The 23424-nt window shown below is 53.0% G+C and overlaps 1 pseudogene; it reads right to left on the reverse strand.

The window, feature by feature from the left end:
- Positions 1 to 15397: 15397 nt before the first annotated feature.
- On the reverse strand, positions 15398 to 21824 carry LOC149810113 (1,4-alpha-glucan-branching enzyme 2-2, chloroplastic/amyloplastic-like; annotated as a pseudogene).
- Between the last annotated feature and the right edge of the window lie 1600 nt (positions 21825 to 23424).

Here is a 23424-nt window from a genome sequence, read left to right on the forward strand (position 1 = left end):
CTGGCGCTGGGTGTTCAGATTCGTGGCAGTGCAGGCCATGCTGATCGGCGCGTTCACGTTAGTCTATGCAAAGGACCCGACCGTCAAGCAAGGCCACCATGTGCCCCCTGCGCACGACCACGCATTCAGCATGCGCCAAACAGTGAAAGAGTTCTACCAGGTAGGCATGGCCATTGTCTTGATGGCATGAAGTTTTTGTGCTCGAGTGCCGATTCTTCCGCAGCCGTATTTCTTGCCTGCTACTGATGCTCGCACTGTACACCATGCAATCATCTCCCAGGCCTGCATCGATCGCACCTGGTCTAGCGACCCAGCACAACCTAAAAGTGGGATGTGGGTTCGGAGTGTTCGAGAGAGCGAGCGAGAGCGAGAGTCTCTGTACAGGGCTACCTGGATGGTTTTTACTGTCCTTGCTGATCAGGATCGCCAATCATGCCGCCGCCGTTCATTACCTACTGAGAAGGATGCACTGGGTAACGTGCAGGCTGCAGGTTTGCAAGCAGGCGATGGCTCATGAGCCAAGGCAGTGTCGCCACCCGTTTCATCGCATGTACGGTGCCTTTTGTCACAGTGTGTGAGGGATCAACCTCGTTCACTGCTGATGAGGCGTCCATATTTGCCATCAAGTCCGGCAATGTGTGCCCTTGCAGTAAACTTTGAGCGTCTTTGATCTCACGTGATACCGTATGAAGCTAGATGATGTCATTCGCAAAATGTTGTATGCACTCGTGCAATGCACAGCATGAACGAGGGTCATCTGAGGACATGCCAAGTGCACGCAGGTGCTTAGAGTGCCGACTTTCCAAATCATCATTCTCCAAGGCATCTTGGGGTCAACGCCGTGGAACGCTCTGGTCTTCATGACGCTGTATTTGTTGCTCTTGGGCTTTACAAACTTCGGCGCAAGCGTGGTGCTCACAGTATTCCTGGCTGGTGCCGCCCTCGGATCGCTGGTAGGGGGCATGATCGGGGATTATGCAGCAAAGCATTTTCCGCATCATGGCCGCATCGCCGTCTGCCAATTCAGCGTGCTGTGCGGCGTCCCTTTCACCTTGGTCATCCTCAAAGGCCTCCCTCAGCACAACACCGACACCACGGGTGTGGTCGTGATGTACTCGAGCATGATGTTTGCGTTCGGCGTCATGCACACGTGGGCCGGACCAGCTTGCAACAACCCCATCTTTGCGGAAATTGTGCCTGCAAACCTTCGCAGCTTGGTGTATGCCTTTGACAGGTGCGCTCTCAGTCCGGCAGCGTGGATTACAATCCATGCTGCTATGGGCGATGCATCTGACCAGATCACTGTTTGAACAGCCGTTGACTGAACCTCAACGCTCTCCTGGTCAATGATAGTGTGCCTGTGTCCCTGTGTGCCGCTGTGGAGGTTTGCTCCTGATTGGCCTTGTAGCCTTGTTGGCAGGCTGAGATTGCAGAAGAGGGCTTGATTGGTCGCCCCATTAGTGAGCCTCATTATGGTGCCGGTCGGGAGTTGGAGGTCGTGGTTGTTGGTAGAAACTGCAGTATTGAGTGAGAGAAATAGTCTCAAGTAGCTATGAACCGCTTCTTGACATTTCTTAGACTTGCAATGGCGCTTTCAGCTTGCGATGTTACTTCTCTTGTGGGCTTTGAAGCCAGGCACATGGCCATCGTCCTGGTGAAGATATTGCGTGGAGGAATTGACTGACTCCTCAGGCAGTGAATACCCTCTTGCCTTCCATCCGTCCTCCTTTTTGTTCTTCGTCATGCATTGGTTGCTGGCGCCAGGTGCCTTCAAGGTTTGATATGCGTGAGGTACTTGTCTTGCGCATTGGACAGCCATCAATGGGCGCGCAGCACTCGAACAAGCAGTGTATTGCAGGTCGTTTGAGGGAGCGATCGCCTCACTGGGTGCTCCCATGGTAGGGATAGTTGCGAGGAACGTGTTTGGCTTCCCCACCGGCGAGTCGTATACATGCGTTAACGGACTACCGCAAGACTCCCCCGCTGGCATTGAGGAGCGCTCGAAAATGGCCAGCGCACTTGGCAGCGCGATGCTCGTGTGTATGATCGTGCCGTGGGTCTTGTGCTTCGTCATCTATTCAGGGTTGCACTGGACATACCCGGAGGATCGCAGGTACGCACTGCTTGCGCCCAGCTGCTTGCACAGTTGGGTTGCCACACACAGCAAGTCGATGATGCCGGGCCGCCTCATTGCCGTCCAGTAATCTGAGGTGCACACAGGAGGTTTGCTAAGTTCCTGTTGACAATGGTGCATAGTATGATGGTCTTCTTGGCGTTCAACTCTCCTGATTGTTCTTCAATTCTGCCGCACGCTCAGTTTTCCCCCCGCTGAACAAGTAGTTTGAAGACTTGCTCAGGGGAGCAACTGAGCATACACGTGTTCCGGTGCCATCCAAATGTGTCTGCTCACCGAGGTGCTCCTTGCCGGATCTTCGGCGACTGATGTGTGTTGGACGACAGGTTTTGCAGCAGATGGTACTTTTCTAATTTTGCAATTTTCCAAGTCTCATAAGGTGACCAGGACAGTTTGCGGAGTCTGTTCTCGGGACTTCATCGCCTTTGTTCGCGTATCCTTAAGGATTTACTCAAGTGAAATGAGTACGTGTGGGCACATGTTCAGATGTTGACAATGCTGCGATGCAGGAAGGCGCAAGAGCCAGAAGCGACAGTGGTCGATACAGATCCAGATGGCGATGTCTTGTTGGAAGGATCTGGAAGCCGCATTCCCAGTGATTCCTGCCCGATGCAGGTCGTGTGGGCCGAACCTGTCAAGTGAGGGCAACTGTTGGATCTTGCCTTTGTCCTCCCGAGCATCTCAGTCGTGCTATAGTAGAATTCCATGGCCACTCTTCATGGCATGATAAGATGTCTCAACCTGTTCTCGTGCTTGGTACATGCTCTGGATCTACATATAGCGTCGCTCACGAGGGTTCAGATGCAAGCTTGCGATTTAGTAACAGATTTTGAGATTCCAGCAAGAGACGCTTGGAGAAGCCTTGTGATGACTTAGAAACCGCGACATCGCGTGCTGGTACCTTGACGTGAAAAGATTTATTGCACAAAGACTGTATACATTAGTCCCAGTACTCTTGGTGCAACAGGGCATGACAGTGCGGAGGAATCCAAGTCGGTGCGGGACACCAGCGCCACCGACTTGGATTCCTCCGCACTGTCAGTGCAATGCAGGAACTCATGGAGGTGGTTGCAAAAATGCATTGGCAGTCATCGTATATGAACATGATGTCTTTGTTTTTGCGCACTCTGAAGCGCTCGTGCACGCCGTTACGTCCCTCAGGCCACACCGAGTGACCATTATCTTGGGATTCGGGGTCGTCGCATGCGTCATGCTTATTTGGCGTGAAACAACATGCCGTTGTCAGCTATACCGTCTGAAAATGCACTGCGACATCTTCCATTGTGTTTCATTGCGTGAAAAGCTTTAAACTGAGCATCGATGTCCTCGACCATGGAGCGCGTTACCAAGGTTTGCCACGTGCCCATGAAACCGCACTCGCATGTGCGGACCACCTCATCTCCGTCTACATATAGGGAAGCCCTGATTTCTCTGCTCACATATGCCCGTGTCCATCCTTTCCTTTGGCAAGGGCCCTGGGAGTTTTGTATCCACCTATCCCTGGATAGACGTCGACAGTTGTGACGGTGCACCCACATCATGTGGCACATGAACTATGCCACTCTGACAGAGCCTCTGTCGAGCGACGCGAGCAAACCCAATCGTCTGTGTTTTCCCATGACCTCACACTCGGGGTATGAGCTTGTTCACGTTTGTTTGCAAGTCGACACTTTGAATTGTGTGTAACGAACACGGTGAAGGGTGAAGCTCTGCAGTCCTCATTGCTGGTGCAAAAACTCCATTCCGCCGCTCATTTCATTAATTTCATTCAGTATTTGTCATTTGGTGGGTATAGGACACCCAACCTCATGAGTTCCTCCTTTGCCAGGTGCGCTAAACATGTCGCCACCTCGTTGGGAACTGCCATGCCATATCTTGCCATTGTCATGCCCTATCCATCAATGACAACTTTATGAAGTTTCAAGAACTCAACAAATGCACACATGCCTTGGCAGCGTGCTTGCATGGCAAATCAAACGCACACCTGCGTCATGTTGGGGCGGACGAGGCTTACGACGCTACCCGTCATGTCGCAATGCGCATACCTTGTGCAAGTCCACATCTGTGATGCAATGATCGAAAACACGTTTCCAGTTTCACAGTAGTGGCATCATCGACGCCCACAGATTTCGTGTTTTGTCATCATGCTACGTACCTGCATGCGGTGTCCAGCCTCTTGCGTATCCAACAAGCGATGTATCGCTCGATTCTTTCAGATATACATCAAACAAAATCGTCGAAACATTCGCAAGAACGCACTATGTGCCAATATGACGTACACAGGCGACATATGAGTTGTGCAAGTGCACCCTGAAGGGCTGTTGCTGAGTGTCTTACAGATACTTATCCCGCAACCCCTAAGGACATGGGCAAATTGCTTGACCATATCAGGCAAGCGGTCATAGTTTGTGCTGGATAGATTCATCAGCATCCTTGAAACAGAGGAAGGCCCGGAGTGGCGGTTTGGTGAGGTTTGCATTGGCAAAATGCCAGTGCACTACATTTACCTTTCTGGAGGGAACCAATATCTCTAGAACTCAGTTCTCAAAATTGCAAGAAATAGAATGGGGACATTGGCCAGCCAAATGGCACTCTGTGACAAATCACCTCTGTCCGGTTCTGATGCCACATAGGACAGCCACATATGCGCCCTTGATTGGAAGTCGTTTTAAATACCTCTGACAGGCATGTGGTGTATTATGTGAACGCGCTGGGACTATTGTGAAGAAGCTATGCATTGTTGGGGTGCACAGCCACAATGGGTCTCAGCTGACGCCCAGTGTGGGGCTCAGCATTTGGTGTAGACGGTGATTGGTGCTTTTCAGCAATATGACATCCCAGAGGTATCATGCCTCGGAAAGAAAGCATTCATGAATATACAGCTTTTTGGACGTGCCAATATCAAGCATCATGCATGGCAGATCATGGTCTGGCAAGCATGCCATGATTGACAATCCGCAAGTACCAATAAGTTGATCGGCCCGGAGGAATATCATGTCGCTTAAGACGTGCACTGCGAAAATGCACAATTGATTCTTAGATCTGGTGATAACTTTCATGGAGAGTGAGAACCTGGTTTGCTTGGTTGTGCATGCCCATGTGCGACACGTTCACAAACCTGATACAATGGGATTCAGTCAATGCCACGTACGATTGCTGACACATGATAAGCACGGCAAGTTGTAGGAATGTACAACGTACGCCAATAATTGGATTGTGGATGTTGATGTGCTTTGTCATGTTGATCATGGACCGTGCCATCGTAAAGCCTCCGTGAGCTTCTGAGGTGGCTAGTTTCAGAACCAGCTTGCCCGGAACATGATCGTAGACAAAGGCAAGGGTTTGTCACTGTGGTGCCACTGAAGGAGCAGTGCTGCTGAACGTGTTGCTCCCGCCGGTGCCTTGGTGCAACCTCCTGGATAAGATAAGGTGTTGTGCATGATATTACGAGCGGCTCTCCACCTTCAGGTCTTTCGTTACCCAGGGGGCACGTTTGATGAGCACACGTTCGCTTCTGCTTCTGATGGGATGGAGGAACCTGATACCGTACCGACGTTTCGTATGCATGACCCGCAACAGTATTGGCACTGTGCACCCTTAGACACATTCGGGCGCGACAGCAGCTGGCAACCACGTACCACACGTAACATTCGTCGTCCAGCTCAACGCAGCGAACTAATTTTCTGGGACAGGGATACCGCGGGTGGTTAGCGAGAGATTTTTGTGTTCTGCTAGCTGAGCGATGCGACCATCCTTCCTAGCCTGAATCGCTGCATAGATCTATCGACTATCGATGCCTATCGCCAATTCATGTGGCAATGTCGTGCTGGAGTATCGCGTGGGACACGATGGCAGCTTGGTGAACTATCTGACCGATATATCTGCAGTTTGTATCAGTTCAAAATCCGAATTAGCGCATGGGCCGCGGTTCAGAGACATTGCACACTTCAACAGTAGCAGAAACTGTCCAACGATTACCTTCAGACTTCACTTGATGTGGGCGTGTAGACACTGCTTTTCGAGTCAGCCCGCTCATTTGTGTAGTCGCCATTCAGTTACAGGGTGCAGGTAACCCTCCTTCGTCGCGCCATCTTCGCATCGGCGATTGTTTTATTGTTGCTATGTTCAGCGAAGGCTCGCCTGTAACATTGCGCCAATTGCACATCTCGGCTCTTCTGTTGTGAGACGTCGGGTCGCTTCTGTTGTGAATATAGGTATTGCACTGGCTCGTGCCTTGTCCGTGCCCCAAGTCGACAACTTTCCATAAAAGATGAGCTTTTGAGACTTACGATAGATGTTCCCTGGCGGGACTGCTGTCCTCTCGACTTGTGCTTGTGTTCTGACAATGTGCGGATTGCATCTCTAGCTTCGCTCCTGATTTCTGAGCAGTCATCGGCTCAATCTGAGCTTTACAATTGGCGAGCTGGCATCAAACGCTTCACTGGATGTTGCCGATGTTCTGCCTCTGATTCTGATGCACTGTGCTTGGTGCAGACAACCAAACAAGATGGGCTTTTTTTCCTTCAAAAAGTCACTGCCAACGGTATGGGCCGGACGATTCCAACTCATTACCTATCGCTTGCCTCGAAAATGGTATTCTTATGGCCGCAATTGCGCGAGATGGCAAAGTCACCTGGCAATGCGCCTGCGTACACGGTTCTTCTGGTGCAGTTCTACAGCACTGTTATCCTCGCTCCCAGGGTCACATAAACTTACCAGAGACATCATGGTTTCTTGCATCTGAAATAGTGTGTGCTTGGTGATTGCGTGCACCATGTGGGGCGCAGCGGATGTTAACACTGCTACCGTTCTCTCTGACCACAATGCTTGAAGGGTTTTTTCCTAACTTGCAAAGCCTGCAGGCACCCGTGGGTGATTGGACGAAAGAAGATGTCAGCCTTTGGGCCAAAGCTCGTGGTCTTCCAAAAAATTGCCGGACTGCTTTGGCTGGAGTCAATGGCAAGGTGGGACCCCAGTAACGCTTGCCGCAACACGCGAAATGCAAAGCTGTACCGGGTGCTCTCGCTTGCTCGCTTGCCTTGCTCCACTGTGAAATTGTTAGTTGCCCTTGCTTATGGCCCACGGTTGTGCTGCAGAGGCTGCTTCAGATGCAAGAGTCAGAACTGCACGCGCTCTTTGTGTCCAAACCGGACGCAGATAGCCTTCACGTCATAGTGAACGCCGTCAACTCCTTGAAAGCACAAGTGCGTTTCTCCTCCTCTTCGTCCAAAACACACGGGATGTATGCTTTGAGGCATTTTGTGTCCGCTGCAAGTTGGGTTTGCAGTGAATTCCCAGGGTATCTCGGAGATTCGAGCGAGTTCATCTGCCCGTGTGTCCACCCTAAGGCTCGAGAACCGGGAAGAAGTGGCATGGCATATCAATGACGGGAACTTGCAAGCAATCTGCTCTAGAAATTTTCCTAGTATCTGCACTTTCAGTCAGTAGCTGGGTTCAGAAGTAGGGTTACTGAAGTCCTCCGGAAGCTGGGTTTGAGAAGTAGGGTCACTGAGGTCCTGCATAACTGCAGGCTCAGGTCGTCCCACAGAATGGGCAGTTGGCTCCCCAGATGGTCTCTCAGAAGACGCCAGCTCCTGCACGCATTCAGTTCCGGGCTCCAGTTCTTCCAGTTGAGCCTCCAGCACGGACGCAAGCAGCGCTGCCAACTCATCAGAACCCGCCCCAGCAGTACAACCTGCAGGAGCAGCTTGCAGCTCAAAGGAACGAGCAGCTACGCTCCTGGGAGCGACGACAACAGCAAACACTACGTCCAGACCTGCCAGGTGTGGTGCCCATACATGTGCATTCCCAAGCGACCGACACTTTCGATGCATGAGAAATCGCATCCTGGCCGCATGAATGTGACTACCGAATGAGCCCTAGGCCATTGAACGTGGCATGTGCAACGACACTTGATATGGTATGGCTTACAAGTCAACTCTCAGGCACGTAAAACGCACATGCACACGCGCAGCACAAGACGAGGAAGTACTATCCCCAGCCATGGAAGAGCAGCGAGCATGGGAGCAACAGCAGGCGATGACATACCCAGAACTGTCGAAGAATTTCAGCTCTGCGTCCCAGATGGACTCTGATGCGGGCATGTTCTCCCCCGGCTCCACGGCGAACAACACCCCCCATGTGCAGCCTTACGTTCAGCCAGCGCAGTCCCAACATCAGCAGAGCTACACGCCCCGTACGGTGTCCTCCTCCGCCATGCACTCGGATCAGGCACCTGCTGCCGAGGGGACGCCTTCAGTTGCAGTGACGGAAGGCATAGCAAGTCAGCCAGGTGCACAAGGCGTGACGTACAGTCCTCACAGCAGCGTCCAAGCCTCCCCATATGCAGTGATGCCAAACACACGTGACGGCATGATGGCCAGCCCATACAGCGGGGGCGTTGACATGCAAGAGACCAGGACCTCACCGTACGTCGTGCTGCCCAGTGTCAACACCCCCCGCGACGGTGTTGAGCCCAGCCCGCTCATCAGCCCTCTAGCGTCCTCGCATGGCCGTCCTCCCGTTGCCGGCCCAAAGAAGTATGCAGATGCCCCGCAGGTGCTGCCCCGTAAACACTCAATGGCTGTGAAGGAGTGGCTGTTGTTATCTAAGTGATGATGCGCATTGACTGGCTTGTGGCAGCGTCCGTACTCAAGGTGCTATTTCCAGATGTTCAGCAGCCAGCCATCTCCCCTGCCTCAAGGCAGCAGCGTGGTGGGCAGACTGTGTTCAAGCAAGCCAAGATAGCTACGAGCAAAATGCTCCGTGGACAGTGTGGTGACAAATGCAGACAGATGCTTGAGAACGTGAGTGTCGATGAGAGAGAGACCTGATGAGTTGCATCGTGCAGGGACTTCGTGATCATGCGGACTTCCTGTGCAAGTACATGGGCACCAAAGTGACTGTGGGCGAGGTGGCGGAGTTCCTGCAGCCCCTGGAGCGCACTAAGGGTCTCATAGAGCTCTGCCACAGAAACGCCACTGCAGGCTCGCTCTTCGCTGCAATCTACCACACGTACAACGATTGCTTCGACGCCATCTGCTGCCTGCAAAACGCCTCGCGCCTCCAGGACTTCTGCCTCGACCTCGTCTGCCTCCTCGAGATGGCAGGTACGCTCGCCACTCGACTGCCATTTCTTTCCTCAGTATCCACAGAATCACTGCGTGGATCGTTCACTGTGGCGTTCTGAGCGCTTCCGAAGTGTGGAAAAGGGGATATGCCTTCACGAAGGCAGCGCTCTGTTGTCTAGTCTTTCCTGAAATCTTCATCCTTGATGGCCACGATGAATTCTCCTAACAAGAACACAAGTGTACTTGTGCACACATCGCATTTATCAGAACGTATGAGACGGCCCGGATCCATACGTTGTCTTAGCCCCAGCACGTCCGTGACCGCACAGCGTTGCAGCACAAGACCGTCAGCGATGTGTTTTTGCAGGCAAGAAAGGCATCGAGGTGCTCGACAACCTCTGCATGGAGCTCATCGACGTTTTCAAGCAGGGCTCTGACCTGGTCGCCACTTTCAGCAGCGCTGGCTGGCTTCTGCACATGGCATTCATGCAGGACATCAAGGGTCGCTTCGACGCTGTGCACAATCAGGTTGTGCGCAAGCTCCAGGGTGCTGACCTGGACAACCTGGTGCAGAACAAGCCGCTTCTGCTTGGTGACTACAAGGACCCATCTCGTTCGCTTCGCAGGTCAGCTCCTGCACCCTCACCAGCCTGTGCAAGCCAACTGCTCGACCTGTCCCACTCTTGTCTCTCAGGTCCTCAGCATTTGTACTTTGGCTGATCTTTCGCTGCCAATTGGTTTCTCGACCAGCGACTGGAAGGTCTCACACCTAGGCAACTCTTGAGTAAAGGAACGGAGAAGGACCGAGACGTTGTCCATCTCACGGCGTACTCAGAGACTCGTGATGGTGGTTGTTGTAGGCGACGTTGTGCATTGAAAGCGATGATTGCAGGAGCCAACGTGTCAATCGACATGCAGGGTGCTGAAGCAGTTGGGCAAGGGCTCGATCGCCGATGGTATCTACGAGGTGATTGCGTCGCAAACTCACCGCGCCAAAATTGCTGCCGTGCTGGAGGTCAGCGATTCCGCGCTGGCGGAGGAGCTTGGTAACTTCCCACAAGGCGACCAATCCGTCGATCTTGCAATGCTCTACGACAACCTCATTGCTGGCAAGGTTACCGCCAAGATGAACGACGCGGACCTGCTCGACCACGAGAAGATCTTTGACTGGTATGACACCGGCCGCAAAGGATTTATGGACATGGCAGACCTCAAGGCTGTGCTCCTGGACCTCGGCATGCTGGAGTCTGTCAAGGACAAAGACCAGTTTGTGGCCACTCAGATGTCGATGGCTGACAAGGACCAGACCAGGTCACTCTCGCTGCAGGAGTTCTCAAACTACTACTCTTCGCTTGTCTTCTCAGGTCCGCTCCCTCTGGGCATCATTCTGCGCAAGCGCCTCGATGTGCCGTTCACGAGAGTTCCGCATCTGCATTGCTGCACCAAAAGCCACTTGGGTAGAGCCAGCCTGGAGTCTACGTCTTTGTGGGAATCATGTCTTTCTGCTGCCGCAGAGCACTTTGAGAGTTGTTCATCGACCCCATCAAATCATGAGCTGCTGCAGATGTGCTGCTGTATATGCCATACCATGGCCTGGACATAAGTCGCCTGATAACTGCCGTGTTTCCTTGACCCTGTAATCAACGCATGCACAAGCATCGCGTACAAGCAGCCGACACCGTCAATCGATGCAGGTGAGCGCCACCAGCTCCGCACAAAGATGGGCATCGAGGCCGAGAACGAGCTGAAGCACCAGTTCCTTGCCTTCTCCAACTACGGTATCCGCAGCGAGGTCGTCAGCGACATGGACGGCAAGACGTTTGCAAAGTACTCTCAGGACTGCAAGCTGGTGGACCACCACCTGCGGAACACCGACGTGGACCTCATATTCTGCAAGGTGAAGGCCAAAGGTGCCCGCCGAATCGACTTTGACCGCTTCTTGCATGCTCTCAGCCTTGTGGCGGAGAAGAAACGCATCAGCTTTGTTGATGTCATCACGCACTGCCTCACGTACGATGGCCCTGTCACCACAGCCACCCGCGCGGAGAACACACGCCTTCACGACGACAAGGTACGACTGCTGCGACACAATTGCGTTGCTTGTTCTGCGGTGACTGTCTGGGAAGCATGCAACTGCTGAATTTCAATGCAAATGTACCTGCAGTGCGCACTAGAAGCACGCCTCATGAAACGGCCGTTTGGCTTCACAATTGGGCACACAGTGAGCCGGTGCGTCGAAAGACTTCTAGGGTGGATAGTTTGCTTCCCACTACCTACGTCATCCAACGTGCATAACTAGAAGACTGGTAGGTGGAAACCGTTCGCAAGGCTTGCCTTTCTTTTCGAGCTACTGCTTCGCCCGCTCACCCAGCCGCTTACCTCTGTTTGAGTATGCGGTGCCACTTGGTAACACCTCGATGAAGGTGCATGATCCAACTCGGAATGGCAGGAGCTGACGTGTGTGCTGCATGCAGAGCACGTACACGGGCGTGTATGCACGGGGTGGACCTACCAACGTGGAGCGCAACATGGACCTGGCGAACATCACAGATCGCTCACGGGCGGACGCGCGCGGCGTCAAGCTGCCCCCCGCTCCACGACTCTGGAACGCGCCCCAGCTGCGCCGCTCAACCACCGACGGCTCGCAAACACACCGACGAACGTCCGCTGGCGGCCCCCCGCTGGGCTCAATGCACGGGGCGTCCATCTCTGGCCCTGGGGAGGCCCGCCGCACCCCGATTTCCGCTGGCAGCGCTGACCGCCTGCTCAGCACGCCACGAGGGTCGGTGTCGGGATCCCGGATGAGCGTCGACTCCACTCCCAGGCGGCCCCCTGTGTGGGAGGGACTGGATGAGGTCCAAAACTCGTTCGTGAGCTTCGCGATGTTTGGTAAGCGCACAACGGAGGAGGACTTCAACGTCCGCACCGTCAAGCTGGACGGCGCCGCCTTTGCGAAGCTCTGCAAGGAGAGTCATCTCATGGATCACAAGCTCAACACAACACGAGTAGATCTCATCTTCACAAAGTTTTCCGATCACAAGACCAAACGGATGTCGTACAAGCAATTCATCTCGGCGTTGCCTGCATTAGCAGACGCCAAGGGGGTGGACCCTGAGAGGGTGTCCAAAGCGGTTGCGGACTGCCCTGGTCCTTTGCTCAAAGGCACGATAGCCGCTGCTGTGCGCTGGCACGATGACAAGAACACGTACACGGGTGTGTACGCGCGGGGCGGCCCCACAAATGTAGACAAGAAGATGAAGCTCGAGGACATGGTTGACCGCAAAGCCGAGGAGCATCGCCAGTTCCGGCGACAGAGTTTTGGGCCGCGTGACTTCGCGCTCTCATTCAGGTAGAGCGGGACATAATTGAGGCAGAGATAGCACGACCTGCCCTGTCTGTCGCACCCGTCCGCCAGTTAAGGTGTACGGTCATCGTGATGCCTAGTGTGCCTTACGTCAGCATGGCAGCGCTTGCTATGTTGTGCTGACACATGACAGTCTTCATGTGTGAAGGTGAGCCTGTAAGCAGCCGGCGCACTTGCTTGCCGGCAAAATGAGACTTATCCTAAATGGTTGTCTGCTTTGTGAGTAAATGTGGGCTTTGGCGCTTGGCTGATCACGCTTAAATGTGAGCCCTGTACAAACCAGAACGGTTGCACCGACTGTGCTTGCGGCAACATCGACGACCAGTCTATATGACCACGATTTTCTTGTATGCTTTGGTTGACTTGCACCTTTGGTTGGGTGTGTTATGTGTTGTCCTACTGTATTTGCATGCATGGCATGTAGCTACTTGAATTCCCTGAGGAAGAATTCCCTGAACTGTAATTTCCTGGCATGCAGCGACCACCACTGATATCGTCGCATCTACCCAGTGTGTTTTGCAAGTCGGCAGTCCTTACACTGATGTGCACAGCTCGTTTGTTGTCGTCTCAGATGCTCCTTGCACCCAGTGGAGCGCATCTTTGCACACAATCTCAGCGCTCAAGTTTTTAACGAATGGATGAAGTGTGATAACGGTGTGAACGAAGGGTGCCTCCAAGCAAGGTAACAGAGCAAGCTAAGAAGAAGTACAAGCAGACCCAGTAGTGCGACGCCAGCAAGGTGAATAATCAGCAGCTGCAAACAGAAAACGAAGCCAGAGCACAAACTGGTGACACGAGAGCAAACCGGGTGGACAGTCTCCCATATACATTTCAGCATAGAGTGCTTCTATCCATCAAAATGGTGGTGAACAAGCCAACGTCAAGAAGGGCACGTGACACGTGCTCCCCCTCCACCGCGCTCTGACAGTTCTCCAGATTATGCCAACACTCTCGTCAAAACTTTCGACGCTCGTTGGAAATTCCACATTCAGTACGCGAGGTTGACTGCAAACAAAGGGCCCATCACTCCCGTCGTCACGTCATGAGGATGACACCGTCATTATGTCGCATGGTACCTATTCATGTGATGGTTGCAAGCTGCCTCGTTACTCAGGCTGAGTACCAGAAAACGCATGCAAAGGGGAAGCTGACTCCTATTATTGTGAGAGCAACCACTTCGTTATTACTTCCTTTCCACTGGTGTTTTGCCTTGAATGCCCTTTGCTCCCTGTCTCATGCTCACAAGTGTGCCTAAAACAGATAGCAAAGAGTAAGTGTTCGGCAAGCCTGCAGTGCGGAGATATCATGACGGAAACAAAGAAGGAAGCATTTAGGAAGTATCTCGAGGGAGCAGGAGCGATTGATAACTTGACGCGTGTTCTGGTAGCACTTTATGAAGAGCAAGAACGACCGAAAGATGCACTGGACTACATCAAGGCCTCCCTAGGGGCTCCGACCCCTGAACAATACGAGGCGCTTTCAGCAGAAAAGGAAAAGATTGCGTCAGATCTGAAGCAGCAAAATCGGAGATTGAGGACCTCAAAGCGAGGATTGCAGCGCTCGAGGCAGCTGGTGAGGGTGCCACCAGCTAAGCCGAAGAAGTTGTACGCGCACCATGCTCTTCTCCAGTTTTCGACGGCTACAATGGCTGGATGCATGGGAAGAATTTTCATAACGCATACTGCGCTCCGCCGTCTCGGGAAGGTGCCTTGACGTGATGGCTTATGCATGCTGTGTTTGCAGCTAGATATCTAGTGGCACAGGGTTCCAAGTGTGATGAAGCAGACCACCTGCTGTGAGGATGAGTGCCGATAAATTTGCCTGTGTTGCAAATTACCAGAGCAATGTCGCATATTACAGCCCCTGGAATGCTGCACTCACCACACAAACATGTGGCCGCCTGATAGATACAGGACAGCAGCATGCTTGAGAGTAGCCCCTTTCACTCCCCGCACGTATCAGTTTCCTTGATTGAACTTGCAGGTGCAATTTGCGTGGATGTAACACGGATGTTTCCCAGCCCCTGCATTTGGCTTACCAACTTGATTGCACATGGCAGATTGTGCACCAAATGTAAGGGCCACGCTCACCGTTAATGGCATCATGCCATTTCTTGGATGAATGGGCGGTTCCAGCCTCACAATGCACCAATCAGGGGCCATTGATCGCCTCAATGCAGCCATGGGAGTGCTCCGCTTTGGCAAATGTCGTTTTTGTTGCGTGGTCGCTGACCACGTCACTGAGGAGGCCAATTGGCTGAAAAGTCCACCTTGAAATCGGATTCCCAGATACAAATCTGGTCCAATTCGGCGTGTGCAAGACATTAACTGTGGCGAGCGCCAGCCCTCAGCATGACTTCCTCATCATTGGCAATCATTGCGAGGGTCAGCATATCACAGTAGCCCTGTACGCAACTTTGCTGCAGTCAAGTATCAGATGCACTGTGGGATAGCAAGGAATGTGCACATGTCTATGGACTGGCAAATGGATGGCACCGTCGGATGGATATCACAGCAACAGCCATATCGAATCCACTCATTGACCTCAACGCAATTTACATGGTTCTCTTCGTTGATGCTCGCAACTATTCACAGGATGAAGGATGAAAATATTGTACGAATGCAACAAAAGCAAACGAACGAAATAAACAAAACTGGACACCAAGTACAGACGTGCTCCACTCTTGAGAACGTGACGAAGGCGACGAAGTGCCGATCCTATGTGACACCCCAGCTATCAAGATAGACAAAGCGAGGCATGGCACATGTACATGCCACGCATAAATGATCTCTGCATCGTCAGCATGCACGGCATCTAGCATCCTCACATCTATAACTCGAAGTAGGGTCCCAGGCCCTTGACAGCAAGCCCTGGGATGCCGTACGGCTTGGTGTCTGCTGTGCAATCGCAGAACTCACTGGGCGCGTACACAACGACAGTTCGGCTGGGCGCGTAGACCTGGAACGAGTACGGTCGGCCATCGTGGTTGCCTTCTGTCGCAAAGAACTCAGTGTCGTTGTTTTTGGTGACGTTCTGGTAGCCACCAAACACGGACTCGTCAGAGGAAAGCGCCACCTGCACACCATTGAACCGCTTGAAACCAGTCGTTGTCGCTTTTCCAGAACACCACGTACAAACAACTCGTTCGAGCACATGCCATTTCAGGGCATGTGAACCCTGAATTTATGTGGTGCACCAGCGGCAAGTTGCAAGCAAGCTGACAGTGGGAATAGCAGCCAGCACTACGCGGATGCTCTCCCACACCTAAGCGGCATTCACCATGCAAGTCAAACCTGAGTTTCACGCAATTTGGTGCTTGAGGATGCTCTACCACATTCTCATATATGAGGATACATCCTGTACTGTCCCGCTAGTACGACTCCTGGGCGCATAAGCAGCAAGAAATCCCTCGACAACGGTGGCATCGGCAACAGAGGCAGCACGAGGTGAAGGCGTTACCTTGTACGGGCCGGGGTTGTAGCAGCCAACCTTGTAGTCGGTGAAGGATTTTTCGGGGTGGAAGTTGAAGACCATGACAAGGTCACCACGCTCGCACACGATGACCTTGTCGCCCTCATCCTGCTTGCTGATCCAGGTATGAGGCGCGCCGGCAAAGCCAAAGGCCTTGTCCAGGTGCATCATTGCGCGGTCGAAATCGCCCATGAACCGGTACGAGAGGTACTCGGCATCGTACAGGTCCCACCGGCGGCGGCACTTGTCGAAGGAGCTGCCGTTTCCGGGGACCATGCTGCCTGTGGAGGGGTCGTACGAGTCGCCGCGGGGAAGTCGATCCACTCAGGATGGCCGTACTCATTGCCATGAAAGTGAGGTACGACTCACCGCCGAGCGCCATAGTGATCAGGCGGATCATTTTGTGCAGAGCGATACCGCGCTCGACGACCCCCGAGGTGGGTCCGTGGCCTGGCGCGTTCATGCATGTGTACATGTCGGCGTCCATGAGCCAGAACGCGATGGTTTTGTCGCCGACAAGCGCCTGGTCGTGTGACTCAGCGTACCCGACGCATGCTTCTGCGTACCTGCGGTTCGTGAGCGTGTGCGTGATGTTGCCCATGTTCCAGTCGTAATCGCTCGCGTTCTTCATGACCTCGATCCACTTGTCGGCGATGGCCATCTGCAGGCGGTAGTCAAAGCCGACGCCTCCCTCCTCCACCGGGCGACAGAATGTCGGCATTCCAGAGACGTCCTCGCCGATGGTGATTGCGTGGGGGAAGAGGTCGTGCACCATGCTGTTCATAAGCATCAAGTACACGACGGCATCGGCGTCGGTGGACATGCCGAAGTACTCATCGTAGTTGCCCGTGAAGGCCATCGACAGGCCGTGGTGGTGGTACATCATGGAGGTGACGCCGTCGAAGCGGAAGCCATCGAACTTGAACTCATCCAGCCAGTAGCGCGTGTTGACATGAGGAAGCGCAGCGTCTCCCAGTTGCCGTAGTTGAAGCAGCGTGAGTCCCACATCCTGTACCAACTCCCCATGTGTTCAGCCAAGTTTGCAAGGTACAATAGCCCTGACTCTGTTCAAGAGGGCTGGCTCAAAGAACAATCTCGCGTTCTTGCAGACCACTGTGCTGCGAATAAGTATTAGCGATAATGAGATGACCGAGACGCCGCGATCTCTCACCAGGATCACCGCATTCGCTGATCGGCGGCTTGCTTTTGCAAGGTCGACGTAATGAGCAGCATGCTGCAAGAGATGAAGGCAGCGAGGGGGTGGAAGACCGGAGGGGAATCATACCAGTGGTAGCCACGGCCTCCAGAGCTGCCGGCGTGGAAGTGGTGGTGGTCGGTGCCATCCCACTCACTGATACCGTCCTGCACATTCTTGGAGGCGTGCGAGTGCACAATGTCCATGAGCACGTAGATGCCGTACTTGTGGCACTCATCGATCATGGCCTTGAGCTCGTCAGGAGTGCCGCATCGCGACGACGGGGCGAAGAAATTCGTCACGTGGTACCCGAAGGATCCGTAGTAGGCATGCTCCTGCACGTCACACGGCAGGTCACTCATTCCATGCGCATATTGAGCGCAATCGCCTTCAAACTGTACTCTCCAACGGGACACTCCTGCGCCCGGACCCTGGCTTACAAGTGTGCTTTTAGAAATTTGATGCCCAGACATATGCACGTCGCGAACATTGAGTGGTCTGAAAGGGGAGGCAGCGCGCACATAATCCATAATGTGGCGGCTTCATAGTGAATGTGGTTCTGCTGCCACGCATCCGACAAGCAGAGTTACGTGCTAACGGGGTCTCGCTGCACGGCCACGGCAGCCAAAATGTGGCCGCCAATGGTCCGTGCACATGTGCTGTCATGTGCACAGGCAAGAGGGGAACGTAGGATCAGGAGAATCGGAGGAATCTGCAGCAAAGCGCACCTGGATGGCCATGATCTGGATGGTATTGTAGCCGGCGCGCCGAATGCGGGGCAGCACTTCGTCGCGGAACTCAAGGTACGAGTTCACCTTGGGCTCCTTGGAGGACATGCCCACATGCGTCTCGTAAATCCTGAGGCTGCGGGGCTTGACGGGGCGGGGGTATGCAAAGACGTAGCTCTTGTCAACCTCATACACTCCTGGCTCGCCCTTCTCGTTTGGCTGGTAGTACACGCCGTTGAACTGAATCTCATTCCATTCCTGCGTGGCCCACTTGATCCACGCGGGGATGCGCTCCACCCAGGAGCCATCCGCAATTTGCACGCGTGCCTTCAGCTTGGTTCTGCACACGCATGCCTCGTTTGTCTCGTGTGTTGACATTTCATAGCATCTGTTGACGATTCATGGCAATAGCGTGCTGCTGCATGAGCATCATACACGTCGATGCGACAAAGCCCAAGGCACAGAGGCATTGCCAGCTGTGGGCATGCAGAGGTCTTTGTGGTCTTCTCAAAGAACATATTCATGTTCGATATCGCTGTAGTGCCTTGTGACTGACACACATACTCGAGGTGTGCTGCTATGACTTGCGCAATCTGTCATCCCTTCTGAGGGTGTGTTCTGCCATCCCTTTCCAAGGGTGCGTGCACAAAATATGCCAACTCTCCTCAGGATACGCGATCCTTGTCAGACTGCACTCAACGGCGCAAGTTTGCAACACCGGCTTTTAAATCACTTTATGACTGCCGCTGAGTACATGACACTAGAGTGCATGTGGCAGACTTCATCCTGAGCAGCTCTGAAGCAAGAGCACAGAACGTAGCTCTGAAGGTGAATCTGAAGGATCCCGCCCAGTCTGCATACCAAATCCTGGGAGGCCAAAAACAGTTAGATGCGTTCATGAACAAGGTGTACAAGGATCTGCAGTCCTGAGACACACACACGGCCAATTGGCAAGCAGTCCCATGCTTGGTGGGCGTCCTGAGAGCGTACTTGTGAGGAATGGCCTGGCTGCCATCAGGTGTGTCAGGCAAAAAGAGCTGGAAGAGGCCCAACTCGTTCTTGAGGGCCCAGTGCTCAGGCTTGGGGTCCCACATGTTGAACTCACCTACGAGTGCAACTGCCTGAGCGCCTGGGGCCCATTCACGGTACCAGATTCCAGTCTTGCCCTCGTGCTCGCCACGGTTGAGGCCATATCGCTCATAGGACTTTGTGAACTTGTCCATGCCGCCTTCCGCGTTGTCGATGTGGGCGCGCACCGATTTAAACTGCTGCCAGCGATACTGCAGCAAACCAATTCGCTTGTCCACTGCAATTGCGGCGGTAAAAATGAAGCGTTTCAACTAATGCACCACGTCAATTCATTATACTGCATTACACAGCGGTCTGCAAGTATGCTGTCACAACCATGACGCTGCATTCCACCATCCCAATGCAGCTTTGACATGTTTCTGTGCCAGCAACAGTCCTAACTTTGGAAGTATTTACTTACTTAACTTATTCGTTGTATTTACAGCGAGTCGAACAGATTGGTGTTTCCAGCCAGGCTTGCTCCTCCCAAAGATTCAGACCCTGGCATACCTTGAAGTGTGCTTCATGACTCCACAGTGTCTGGTCCCACTTCAAGCACTCAGTGCCGTCGTGCTGAGGGATTGGCTTCATGGCTGGGAGCTTCGACTCATCTAGGCCTCCGGGAACTGGAGCCTTCTCAGGCGTCCAATAATCGTTCGGGGTCAGAGCTTCGCCCTCGGGCAGGGTGACTGATGGCAACTCCACATCGACTCCAGCTGCATCGTTGCATACTTTCAGGGACCCGTGTGGCAGACGAGTTGACGGATACGTGGCGTAAGTCCGAGGAGCTTCACTAATTTCAATAGGCAGGCTGTCGGTGCGCGTGCCCGATCTTACTGGCGTGTTTGGCTTGCATCCAATAGTCCTTGCCACAAGTGAACGACTTGCGGCCATTCATTTTTGAATCAATTTGAAAAGAATGAGTACATACGAGTACCATGCCCCATATCGCATGAGTCCATGTAATATACAGCCTGCAACCGTTGCCTCGGTGGGGACAACGACACGACCACCTTGGTACGCGTTACCGACCTGCAACTTTGTGTACTCAGCAAGCTACTATACGTGCCTGTAGTTGAGTCTGCATAGTATAGACACTGCCTTGGTAACGGCAAAGAATCATGAGGGACATCAACGACAATATATACGTGGCACACGACTCAGGTGCTGGACAAATAGCAACTCACCTGCTTCCAACTGCTGGACCAGCATCTCTGTGTCCTTCTCAGCACTTTCAATTGTGCTGCGCAGGAGCTCATTCTCCTGACGCAGCACCTCAAGTGGTGAACGCACTTCTCCAGCACGCACCTTGCCTGCAACATCAAAACCCTATGGACCCTGTTGACTTTGGACTGGCCCATGTGCCAGGAGTGCGACACAGCCTGAGAGAACTCCCACTCGGCTCGTTCGATTCGCAGCTCGAGGCATTCAAAGCATGTAGGCGTGGTCGACAAATGCCTGCGGGTCAGGTGACTCTAACCAAACCCTCAGGGTCCAAACGTCGAGGTAACGAGACGCTTTCCAGGACGGTACCCACGAAATGAAACAACAATAAATATCCCATGAATCGATAAAACATCATCTGTAGGTAACCCAAACACCATTTCCCTCCAAGTTTTGGGCACATCCAAGGGCGTCAGACCCGTGGCACGTGTGGTATGGATTTAGCTTGCAGCGAACCAGCGACAAACAATCTGCCGGATCAACAGAGCTGCTGAATAGAAAGTGCTTGACACTCATCGCATGCAACAACATCGCTGAAAGCGTCGACGTGAAGGTTGTGAAGGTTCCAGCAGGTTTTGCAGGGTTTTTACCCTCGACCAACGAGACAAAATTGCGCAAACGCCCACAAGAGCACGCAGAAGACAATCATGATATTCCACCTCATTCTATCTTCCATGCAGCTGTTGTCAGCGAGAAGATGTGCGCGGTGCGCATAGGCAATGCACATGCGATATGTCGAGGCGTCGACGAACGCATTTACCAGTCACATATCCCGGCAGAGGAGATCAATGCGGAGCCACTATCATCAAACATTCAATTTTGTAAATTTCAGCGAGCGATACGTGGAACTCGTTATCCAAATGGTGCACAGCAGTGTCAGATCGCACCGAGCACATGGCGGACACTGGAACATGGTTGAGCGAAGGCCTGAGCGGGCCTGCTCGAGGAGGCACGCTGCATGTTGGAAGAAAAACGCTGCATCACAGCCGACAGCTAAGTAGAGGTGCACCAGGTCTGAGGGTTTCAAAGCAGGGAATCCCGAACGAACAGGTTGAACAGCCTGAACAAAACACCAAATCGGGCAAAGACGCTTCTTGATATGTTCCTTGAGTCAAAAGAAGAAAATATTAGTATTCACCAGGAGCATGAGGGCGATGCAGGCTTGCACCGACTATCTGGGAACCCCGAGCAACTACTATGCTGCACGTGATCGAGCATGGTTCTTCGAGTCAACTCGAAGGTCATCAACGGCGGACGCCGGATGCCGTTCATGTCATCGGCATTCTGTAGAACAAGAAGCACCAACCAACAGAAAACGCTTCTGCAGCATTCATCGACCGCGTTCTGAGACGAATATGACAAAGGACGCCCATTTTGCTACCTGAGAGCCGTTCAGAAGACGTCGACGAGGCGCGCACAATCGTACGCCAGGCAACAGACCACGCTTGCAGTCTTGACGTCCGCTGGCAGATTCAGTTGCTCCTGCTCGCTCATCCACACCGCAATTTGGGCATGTCTGTACCATCTTCCTGTCCCGACCGTTGTCTTCCATGTCGTGCCAGCCTGCCATGGTTCATCGGCTCAGAGCGTTCCATCCCCAGGATAACAAGATCCACATGTCCACTTGTGTAGATGTGGAAATGTGTGATGATTTCGCACGCATTCACAGATTTCTTCATTCTTTTGCCTTGGGAGGAAACTGCAGCATTGTTGAGGTTGTGTTTGCTTTGCCATGTATGGATGTGCATCACTAAAGCTAGCAGTTTGATTGAAGTGTACTTGGTTGATTGTCCGGTGTGCAAGTCATCTTTTGGAGTGGAGTTTCCGCTCTGTACGGGCACCCTTTAGCTAACGGAACACAGCCGTTCTCCTGCATAGCCCCGGGGCCACTTTTTTTGCAATGCAGGTCAGCAAACATCACAATACCATCAGCGCAGATGTTCTTGTCTCATTCTTTGTGCTTACTAAGCTTCTCACTCCCATGCGAATAGCCGCGATCTCTCATCACTATGCTTGTTAGTGTGTCGTACTCATCTCCCTCGACGTTCATCAGTATAAGTACGTGCTTGCCTATCTGAAACACTTTGTGAAACCTGGCAGGTCAGGGGGTCAGACACCTTCGACCCATAGTTGCAAGGTCGATGAAGAATCGGTGTTTTCGACAGGGGTGTGGGGCCGAAATCGACCCGCCCTTTCCCTTTGGACCCATGACCTAGAATGTAGTATCCAAATAGGGAAGGTCGATAAAGCCCGCATCCAGCCATGATCGTAGCCAATGCCCTACCGTTTCTTGCACGTCCATGTCTACTTCATTCTATGGTTATGTCGGGGCCTTCGGCTGAGATAGGTGTGTCAGGAGCTGAAGTTGATGTCCAGTTGTTGGCGGCCTGGAGGGATTACGGGGTCCCGGGTCACTGTTTTCAGCCGCCCTACCCGAGCACCCTCCTCTCCGAGAAATTCGATGGTGAGGGGGTAAGGCGTCACTTTCAGGCACTGAGGTACGACCCCTGCCCTACCGCATGTCACGAAGTCTTTCATGCCTACACATGCTCATTTTCCAAACATGATTGCAAGTATGCGTACATGCTTCCCTGTATGTCCTTCGTTTCACATACATGCCTGGATCCCTCCATTTAGGCGCCAGATCAGCCCTGGGTGTCCACTTCCTCCATGCTATCACGAACCATGATACGTTGCACGCGCCTTTGCTCACGCATGCCCCTACTCACATTGCCGCAAGCTATCCTTCCTACACTCTAGCACTGCAGCACCCGACGCATTAGCATCCCGAGACATTCCAACATTCCATCACTCGGCATGGAAAAAACCCTCCACCCGTTTTGATTTTTTCTTTTCCCGTCCTCCATTCTTTTGTTTTCCCGGACTCCACTGCCCGCTTGCATGCATAGCCCGATTATAAATCGTCAACGCCGCCTTATTTGGGCTGGCGTATTTCTTTTCTTTTTATTTTCTTGACCTGGATGTAGGGGCGATCATTGTCAAAGGCAGCACCCACGTGTGAAATGCTTTCAAGCAAAAAAGGAACAGTGGGGCTGAAACCCAGTTGGCCGTCAAGCAACTCCTGAAGCGCACACGCTGGCGCCTGACCACTTTATTCCATCACGGCATGTTCCAGATCATTGGCCAAACCAGTCCGTGGGCACCTGAGA

Source organism: Nuphar pumila, unplaced genomic scaffold, assembly GCF_984573655.1.
Source record: "Nuphar pumila unplaced genomic scaffold, dmNupPumi1.hap1.1 HAP1_SCAFFOLD_520, whole genome shotgun sequence".
In the NCBI taxonomy this organism is placed as follows: Eukaryota; Viridiplantae; Streptophyta; class Magnoliopsida; order Nymphaeales; family Nymphaeaceae; genus Nuphar; species Nuphar pumila.